At 43.1% G+C, this 10,787-nt stretch overlaps 1 long non-coding RNA gene across 2 annotated transcripts; it reads left to right on the forward strand.

The window, feature by feature from the left end:
- The first annotated feature begins 413 nt into the window (after window positions 1-413).
- Window positions 414-10,787, forward strand: LOC139063948 (uncharacterized). Of its 2 annotated transcripts, XR_011517272.1 has the most exons (4): window positions 417-4,096; window positions 4,169-4,332; window positions 4,544-4,608; window positions 7,711-10,787. It is a non-coding gene; the product is annotated as an uncharacterized lncRNA (long non-coding RNA). The 2 variants fall into 2 exon arrangements; XR_011517271.1 differs by having other exon boundaries at window positions 414-4,332.

Here is a 10,787-nt window from a genome sequence, read left to right on the forward strand (position 1 = left end):
CTCACGGCCACTTCTGACACCATGTGTTGTCTTGCTTAATCTCATAATAAGCAAACGAGGCGTGAAAACTCCTTTTCCAGATCTTTATTTAGCACTAGCCACCACTACTGTATCATCCATGCAGTTTCCCTCCTAATCTACTCCCCTGCCTTCTGGGTAATTGAGTTCTTTCTGAACTATCTCATAACATCACATCTTTCTCCCTATAGAACAATAATAATTAACTCTCTCATAACATCACAACTTCCCCACAACAGAAAATAAATGAAACCTGATTTCTAATTTTCATTTAGATAACCTTCTGACATTCTGATTTCTGACCTAATGACATTTTATATGCCTCTTTGAAAAGTGGATTATAAAAAGGAAGTACCTCCATGAAGAATAACCATTGACTGTAAAATACTCTTTATTTTCCCCCCTGTTGATTGTACACCAACTAGTAATTAAAACTATTGTTATTTCTAGGTATACATTTTTACTTCTTTTGCATTAATTTCCACAGTTTTCCATTTATGTTCCTACTCCCTGTAGGCTAAATAGTCTACCATAATTAACTATGTGACACACACACACACACACACACACACACACACACACACACACACACACACACACACACACACGCACACACACACACACACACACACACACACACACACACACACACACACACACACACACACACACACACACACACACACACTTTAGTACAGACTTTTATTCCTTTTATAGATCCACTTTGCTGCAGTCACACTAAAAGTTCCCCAGTGATGATCAAAAAAAGATTTTTCTATTCTATTATTTTCTAAACAAGGAGAACAAAAACATTCTTTTTTAGTTCTGAATGCAGTACAGCAACAAAAGACTAAAGCCAATCTTTTTGTCCGTGTCATGTTTCTGGTCACAGGAAGAAAAAAACAAGATTATATTTGATGTTCAACTGATGTGTTCAACCTGTAGCCTCAGTAGCATCAAGGACGCCATCTTGGTCTGAGTTCTACAGGACAGGAGGGTGATTCTTCAATCAATAATGCCGTCTTGTTGGGGTTAAATGTGAACACCACCACGGTCGGATATTCTTCAAGTTTACACGAAGAACTTCATCACCTCAAGTAAGTTTATGCAGGTTTTAGTTTGAGTTTTGTGACAAAAAACAAGGCTGAAAACTTTCCAGTTTAAATTTAACCTCCAATGTATCAACCGGGCTAAAAGTCTGTGTGGGGGCTACAAAACAGGCTAGCTGTAGTCTTAAACTACTTTTCATATATGATATACGAAAAGCAATATATATATATATATAACATATGGCACAGCGGCTCATGTGAACGATATTTGATCAACCTACACCGCCATCGTCGCACTGTGCTTGTTTGTTCGTGAGAAAAAAAAATAGGATTTACATGCTAACAGCTAGCTTGAGTTGGGTTAAAAATAGCCTTCTTCCCCTCTTTAAACCACCGTTTTACATATCTATTAGCGGTTTGTGTTTAAGCCGTACTTAGTCAACTTTACACCAGCAGTAATTTAACATAAAGTAACCGGTCCGGTGCTGCTGCGCGCTCTTACACACACACACACACACACACACACACACACACACACACACGCACGCATGCACGCACGCACGCACGCGCACGGTGGCGGTCGTTCCTCCGTGTTAAAAAACATCTTTGTTTCACCTCATTTCACACACACACACACACACACACACACACACGCACGCACGCACGCGCGCCCCTTTGCGTGTGCGCTCATGTAAGAAGCCAACACTTTGTTCCTGCATAAACCAGGATGAGAAGATAATTAAAGAATATGAAGCAGGACGTCCCCTAACCCACCAAAAGGTAAGGTTGTACAGTAGGTACCTGCAGTTATTACTGAAGTAGTGAAGGAGACCGCACAAACGAGTTCTATAGACGTTTTTCAACATTTCTCTTCTGTAATTAGATCAGTTGCCCATACAGTTTTATAGTCTGCTAGTCATTTTATTTCTTCATTGCATTCATTTTTTCTTCATTCTGTTCCAAATAGTTTTTAAGATCCTGCTTTTTATTTTTCATAACAAGTCTCACTTTCATGCTTAATTTAGTAAAATTAACATATTTTTGTATTTAGAATTCAGCATGTATTAGTTCCCACCTATTTAGTTAATCTCTGGTGAATCATTTAGTTTAGAGGGAATTAATCTATTGTAATCTGGGATAGGCATGAATTAGCACTAGCTTCAGTCCTTTTCTGAGTATAACAAAACTTTTACCACTGTTATTGAACAAATGCTTAAAAAGATGTATAATGTAATGAACATCATTCATTTATTTAACAGTTAATAGTAACACTCATCCCTTGAATTCTAGTGTAACATATATACAGTTCAAAGGAATCTATTTAAATTAAGAAATAGTGAATCACTAGTAACGGTTTAATTCTAACCAGATAAATGAGCTAATGGTCTGTGTCGGGTAATAAATAGATTAGTCCAGTCTTTAGTTGCTTTGTATTTGTGACATGTGCAATGACAGTTAAGTAGAATTCTATTCTACTCAAGCCCCCATAATTTGGGTCTGAAAATGAAGCCAACACGGAAGTGACAAAAATTGCAGTTCCACCCTCATCCACTAGGGGCTGGTGTCCGAAGCGAGCAAATCCTCATTGACTCTCATGTTAAAAATACCAATTTCACAGCAGAAATAAACATGTTTACAGCCTGGTTCCACAACATGTTTTAGGTTTAATAGATCTAGTTTACACTCATGACAACTCTGAGGGGGTGAATGTTTTTGTCACTCTTCTGCCTAAAATTCTGAATAATTAATGAGCATCAGACCCACGTGACCGCAGAGCTAGCTCCGGGGAAAGGCCTCAGCCTGAGCCTCGGCCTTGCCTGAAAACTGTTCTGCGATTTTTAGTCTCAACTTAGACCATTAGTTGTGCCATTTGTGTGTTCTTTTTGGATATTATTTGTGCAATTGTTGGACTAAATATCTTGCTGTGGTATTAATTGCACTAGTAGAGCGTCCAAGGAGTCTCCACTTCATTTTTTTTGGTAAGTAAAATTATATTTATGTATTTTAGGTCACTGCCGCTCTTGCACTAGCTGAGTTTAGATTTTAACAAGTACTTTTTAACCATGAAATTTAAATGTAATAGGGTTAAACCCAGTGCATTTTACATAACGCTGCATTTTTGAAAATGGGTTGAAATATGACATGTTGGTGGAGCTGGATTCCGACTATCGGTATGGTCCCCTCCCCTCAGCGGCAGCTCGGCGCATCTCTGACCGCAGCCGTGCCTGTCTGCTGCGCGGGCTGCCGGCTTGTGGAGCTCTCAGATGGAAACCGATGTTTTCCACCCAGTTCTCTCCAGCGGCAGCTCAACACATCTCTGATCGTAGCGGCAGCTGTCTGCTGCACGGTTGCCGGCTTGCTGAGCTCTCGGGAGACCTCTGTTCTACCCGGTTTTACCCAGCGGTCAGCCCGGCGTATCTGTGACTCAGAAGCTCCGGTGTTGTGCACAGTTAACTCCGGTTGTAGCTACGTAGCTACCTTCATTAGCTTAGCTCCCACCTCCGCGTTAGCTTTGAGTTAACTTGTAGCTACATCGCTTCAGTTCGATGGGTTGTAGCTACATCGCTTCAGTTCAATGGGTGTCGTCATTTGATCCCAGCCTTACAGCACCACCCTCAGCTCCACCTCTTTTCCCTTTTGTGGAATTGTCTGGGCTTGACGGAATCTGTGACACGGTCAAAATGGCGGTGGTGGTCACCTCCCATTTTGGCTTAAAAACTTATTATTGGAGCCTATAGAAAAGAATTGTCCAGTATATATGTCGATGATTCTACTTCTTGTTCAAAAATAGAGTGGCTCATGTAAACATATTTTTATCAAGTTTTACAACACTTTTCATTTAATGTTAAAGTTAATTAACCACATTTGCATTTTAACAGGTCATGGAAGTTGGTTTGTAACAATCTTTATATTATTTCATTCATGTGTATTCATTTAATAGACACTTTTATAAATTGACTTACATTTTTAACCTAACAATCATGTTTTTGGCTTATAGAAGGAAGCCCACTCATGCATGGGGGAACATGGTAACACAAACAGAAAAGTCTGTTTTCTGAACATAAAAACCGACATACCTATCTCAACTAATTTCTCACAAGACAGAGAAAAAAAGATGCAACACAGAGGAAAAAGCCGGCAGTTAGCCCTGTGATTAAAGAAGCTGCGGACTTGAAAACCTGGATAAAAAAGGACTTTTCACCTACTGAGCGCAGATCTTCTGTTGTAAAACAAATAGAGATCAGAGCTACTAACCCACCCACCTGTAAGAATATAATACCATAGTAATTCCAAAAAATCCTTATGGAGATAACATTGATAATTGCATTACATGTGACTTTAGATTACCTATAAATTGTTAATTAGGTTCTGAAGTTTCACTTGACCAGAAAACAAAACCAGTTTTTTCTTCTTTGTGGCACACTATAGTTCAGTAAATTTATCTTAACACCTGCTTTACACATCAACTCCCACAGGTCGGAAAGTGGCACATACAGCATGACTGAAGAAAAGGGAAGAAGAGGGAGAGGAAGAAGGCATGGTAAGATATGGTTTTACAGAGTACAAATATCTAAGAAAAACAAAGAACAAATTGCACAACATATGCGGGACATTCCTGCAGACTTTGCCTATTCAAGAAATTTTTTGATTTAGGAAAAGCGGGATAAAGTAACATTAATATGTGGCAGTTCGTTGTCTGAGTACCAATACAGCTTCCAGCTTAAATATTTCAAGGTGCTATATATATATATATATATATATATATATATATATATATATATATATATATATATATATATATATATATATACATATACACGTGTGTGTGTGTGTGTATATATATTTTTCCCCGTGTCCTTTCTGGCTGTGAAGCAAACAGAATTAATGTCTGAATGCTGGTGACAAGACTTACAGATTTACTCTCAGGTGTAGCATCAAAGCTGCTGCCTGATACTTAAAACTTTATTGTTATTGTTTTTTGAATGCTTTGTAATTCCGACCAGACAAAAATAAACAATCAATGATGAACAAGAATCTGCCTCTAGACCTGCAGAAAAGGGACACACAACAATACAACGGGAGCAAGCTATCACTGCATCAACTTGATGAGGAAATATAAAATCTACATTGTTTTACTGAATAATCACACAATAATAAATCACAGTGCATTAAGTGCTAACCACAGCCTTAAGACATGTGTTGAATGTGCCCAAGTCCATACTTATGAGGCACCAGGTGAGCACCTGTGTAAGTACACGTGCTTGTATATTTAAGGTTTCTCTATAGAACCGTCCAATAGAGTGTGAGGGCCCACAGATCTGCCCCCCAAAGATGTGTAGGAGATGGAAGGAGCTAACCCTAACCCCAAACCCAGATCCAGGAGCTGCTCCAGAGCACAGGGACCCCAGGGAGACTCCAACCAGAAAAGCCCCTACCCCCCTCGAGAAGTGCAGAGGGTCACCTCGGGGGGCCACAATCAGCAGCCGGCAGAGTCCCGGGGATATCAGAGGCAAACCCACAGGCCCACCCGCAGCCTCCCACCCCCTAGCTGGCCGAGCCTGGAACCTAGTGACCCAGGACCTAGGGGCGACCAGCCCCGCCGGGGACCCAGCAAAGCCCAGGGACTCAGATCCCACCAGGCAGCCACCGGGATTAATCAGGCAGACGCCAAAAATCTTAAACCCCCTGACCCGCGAGCCGTGAACACTTAGGCAGACCAAGGCACCACACTCCACACCAAGTGTGGCAGGGGGAGGGGAGGTTAAGATGTATAGCATCAAAATAAGTCCCAGGAAAGGTGAGGAGTCAAAGTCCCCACCTGACATATACAGTCATACACAGACACAGTCACACACTCCCTCCCTCACGCTCACACATACACATACAACCAAAGACTTACAAAAATGCACGCCAGACACCCACTCATGCTCCCCATACACACCCTATTCACTCTGGTCCCGGTACTGCTGCACAAAGGGTACAACCATCACCGGTTCCCAGAGTTCCATCCTTTCTTTCTGCATCCTAGACCTCAACCAGACGGCCAGCTCTCCCTCTTAGCCTCCAGCCCCGGGAAGCCAAGCAACAACAAAGGTGTGCTAAGACCCCTAGCCTCCCTCCGCCTGCTCCAATACAGTGTTGATTCATTTCAATTAAATTCAAAATACTTTATTAATCCCAGAGGGAATTGATTGCATGTTGATGAGGTGCATTCCATGACTGGGGTGAGTGGGCAGTGCAGGCATCAGCTGGTGTAGGCCAGATTATGCCTGTACTGCCTCACACAGCCCCACTTGCCCCCACAGTCCTCTGTGTCTAAGTGCAGTTTAAAATTGGAAGTGGGCACTGGCAAACGGGATGAGGCTGAAAAGGGAGATGCAGCTGCCAGGCAGCAACCCATGGTCACCACCAAGACCCCTCCCCAAGGGAGAGTGAGCACACTCAATGGCATTTGGCAAGGGGATCTTTCAGCCTCATCTAAATCCACTGTGATTTACTATCGTGTGATTGTTCAGTAAAGTAATGTTCATTTTATATTTCCTCATCAGGTTGGTGCAGTGATAGCTTGCACTTGTTGTGTTGTGTGTTGTTTCTCTCTTTCTGCAGGTCTAGAAGCAGACTTTTGTTCATCATTGCTTGTTTATTTTTGTGGAACCTCCCACCCCCCTCTCTACTTTTTGTCTCTTCCTTTCTCTTTCACCTCTGTCTCTGTGTCTGGTCAGAAATATAAAGCATCCAAAAAACAATAACAATAAAGTTTAAGTATCAGGCGTGACATCAAAGCAGCAGCTTTTATGCTCCACCTGAGAGTAAATCTGTAAGGCTTGTCACCAGCATTCAGACATCAATTCTGTTTGCTTCACAGCCAGACAGGACACGGGTGAAAAAAAAGACCCCCCCAAGAGGCCTCACTCATGACTGCCAGTAGTCCACCCCCCGAGGCGACCCAAGCATCTCTAAAGCACATTCTGATTCTCTGCAACCCTTGTGAGTGTATCAAATGCAAAATACCGTAGATAAGCCAGCTTCCTGCCGTCACCTAGAGGGTATCTCAGACTAGACGGGTCATACTCGGAGCTGAACAATTGGTTCCATTGCCCAGAGGTCCACTCTACTGGCAGTTTGTCCATACCGACCTCTTGACCCCCTGGATTGCATGAGGGCCTTCAACACATGGGGTGCGTAGACTTGGCACAAATGGCGTCGGATGGGTTTATGAATAATCTCTAGCTTATCAAACCCTACAGCCAAACTGATTTTACAACCCAGACATCAAAAGATCTCTCAGATACTTAACCAGATTTTGCTCTAAACATCTAGCATACATTCCATCATTTCATTCATACTTTGTCATGTATAATCATTAGTTTAGAATTATAGAATTAAATTCATTTTTATAAACTATCGTTGACTCTGTCCGAATTAATATGAAGTGTGTGTTCCCTGAATAGTCAAAGAAGCTAAAGTAAAATTAAGTCAACTATTCAAATACTAATCAGATTGAAAATCCAAATTTTTATGGAATATCACATCTTATTGATCATTTTATTTAATATGTAGCTAATCCATAACTCTACACAATGCAGTACAGCAACAACAAAAAAAATCATCTTTTTGATTGTGTTGTGTTTCTGGCCTCCAGAATTTGCCTATGGAAGAAAAAACAAGATTATAATTAATTGTTCAACGTGAGAGGTAGTCTGAGTTCTGGACAGCACGGAGAGGATGACGGACACCATCTTGGTCTGAGTTCTGGACAATGAGGAAAAAGATTCTTCAGTCAAGAACACCATCTTGTTGGGGTTAACTGTGGACAATGGTCAGATATTCTTCAAGGTTCAACATGAAGAACTTCATACCCTCAAGTGAGTTAATGTACGTCGGTTTTAGTTTGAGTTGGGTGATAAAAAAACCAAGGCTGGAAACCTTCCTGTTTAAATTTAATCCTTTAATGAATCAGTTGGTCTAAATGTCTGTGTCTGTTTACAAAACATAGGCTGTAGTCTTTAACTACTATTCAAACAAATTTTTAAAAGTGCAGCAGTTCATTTGAACGATATTTGATCAACTTGCACTCTAACCCCTGCAATTTTTTATGTAGAGAGGCGCAAAATAAAAAATAAATACTTCCTTATTTCCCTCTACAGTAAAACTAATCACATACCTCAGTGTTTTAACTCACATTCCAATGCCATGGCTACATAATAGATTAATATGGCACTAGCTTGAATACTAACTTCACCTGTATTAAAATTAATGTCAGTCTGTAAAATTCAAGCTAACTATGGAAGAGGAGGAAGAACAAAGAAGGAATAATCTTTTGAGTATTGTGTGTATTGGAGCTAAGTGATTCTTGTAGCATTTCTCTAATTACTCTGCTTTTCCTGAGCATGCCCGGTATGAGGCGTGGTTTTCAGCTCCTTTCAGAAAGGGAGGGGGTGCAGGGGCGGAAGCTGTAGGGTGTGTCCAAATCCGTGGGCAGGATGCTTGTGAGTATGGGTCCTCGCCGGTCTAGCAAGGCCGGGTTCTTGCTCGACCGTTAAAACCGGAACCCAGCGGCTCTGAATTTGGACAGTCTAGCCTTCACCTTTACGGTGGCTCGTAGGTCCCGTCACAGCCGCGGCGGCAGCTACACGCAAAGGAAAACTGCTAAAGCTAGCGAAAATCGAGCAGGAATATTTAGGAGCTACAGCAGCTTCACGTCCATCAGTAGAGTTTGTTCACAACCAATTTCAGGTAAAGTAATTTTGTTTATTCTAGAAGCTTTCAGGACTTACATGTTAACTTTAGATCGTTTCATGTATGTTTTAAGAATGAACTGGTTAAATGTACACAACACATTACTACAGAGTATTAACATGTAGGTAATTAATATAAACCAAATGCATTATAAATGTTGAATGCAGTAGGAAATTTTCTAATGTTAATCGGACCTTTGAACTTCTTATTTTGCAACAAATGGGGGTAAAATGCTTTTAAAAACAGGCTTTTTAATAAAATAGCATTGAAGTGTTTTCAATGTGCATTTGTTTATTCAACTTGAGCCTAATGGTGATTAGATCTGTCTTAAAAATGTAAATTCTCTGTAGTTTTTATTTAACTGTTTCCTGCAGCTTTTTTTTAAAACAGAACCAATGGTTATATGTTTGGTTTTACATTGTTCAATAAAAAACATATTTTTTAATCTATTACAGGTCATCATGCACTGTGCTGCACATCTGCCTCTGTGCTGGTGAATTTGTGGCCTGAAGGATGAGCCTGAGGAAGATGTCAGCGGTGCTCTGTCCTGGAGGAGGTACCAGCAAACCACCACTACTGTTAACAGGCAAGTCATTTATGTAGGAACTTCTATTAAAAACAACACTGTGGCTAAGCCTAACCAGCCATTCCTCCCCATCCCCGCATATTTCTCTCCTCCTGCTCCCTCACATCATCACACAAACATACACATAGGACCTTGGGGGGTGGGCAAGTCAGGGAGTGCGGGTATGGACCCCATTTCCGCATTCCTGTGGCAACCTGCCCCCCAATTTTATTTGCACCTTATACACTTCCACTGACGACATTCCACACAAACACACACCTAGGGCCTTGGGAGATAGCACAATCAACGGCATTTGGCAGGGGGATATTTCAGCCTCCTCCCGAGTGCCGGTGCCCACTTCCAATTTTAAACTGCACTTAGACACTGATGGCTGAGGGTGTAAGTGGGGTGGTGCGGTGGCATCAGCTGGCATAGGTCGGATGATGCCCGCACTGCCCAGTCACCACAGCCATGGAATACACCTCATGATCACACAACACTACATTGGAGCAGGCGGAGGGAGACTAGGGGTCTTAGCCACCTCTGTTGTTGCTAGGCTTCCTGGGGCTGGAGGCTAGGAGGGAGATCTGGCCATCTGGTTGGGGTCTGGGGTGGTGGGTTGCTGTGCTCAGCGTTGGGCGGGGGAGCCTGCTCATCAGCACCCCAGCAGAAAGGGTCAAACTCTGGTTTCCGGTGATGGTTGTACCCAATGTGCAGCAGTACCGGGACCAGAGTGAATAGGGTGTGTATGGGGAGCATGAGTGGGTGTCCGGCGTGCATTTTTGTAAGTCTTGGGTTGTATGTGCATGTGTGAGCATGAGGGAGGGAGTGTGTGACTGTGTTTGTGTATGACTGTATATGTCAGATGGGGCCTTTGACTCCTCCCCTCTCCTGGAACTTCTCTTGATGATATAGATCTTTGTCCCCCCTCCCCCACCACACCTGGTGTGAGGGGTTGTGCCATGGTCTGCCTGAGTGTTCGTGGCAACCGGGTCTGGGGGTTTAAGATTTTGGCATCTGCCTGATAGATCCCGGTGGCTGCCTGGTGGGGTCTGGGTCCCTGGGCTCTGCTGGGTCCCCGGCGGGGGTGGTCGCCCCTGGGTCCGGGGTCGCTGGGTCCCGGGCTCGGCCGGCTAGGGGGTGGGAGGCTGCGGGCGGGCCTGTGGGCTTGCCGCTGATGTCTCCCGGGACTCTGCCGGCTGCTGGTTGTGGTCCCCCGGGGCGATCCTCTGTGCCTCTCGAGGGGGGCGGGGGCCTTCCTGGTTGCAGTCTCCTTGGGGTTCCTGTGTTCTGGGGCAGCGCCTGGATCTCTGGGACTTGGAGCTCCCCCCATCTCCTGCGCATCTTTGGGGGGCGGATCTGTGGTCCCTCACACTCTGTTGGACGCTCCTATAGAGAAACCTTAAATAAACAAG

This window comes from Nothobranchius furzeri, chromosome 18, assembly GCF_043380555.1.
Source record: "Nothobranchius furzeri strain GRZ-AD chromosome 18, NfurGRZ-RIMD1, whole genome shotgun sequence".
Classification (NCBI taxonomy): Eukaryota; Metazoa; Chordata; class Actinopteri; order Cyprinodontiformes; family Nothobranchiidae; genus Nothobranchius; species Nothobranchius furzeri.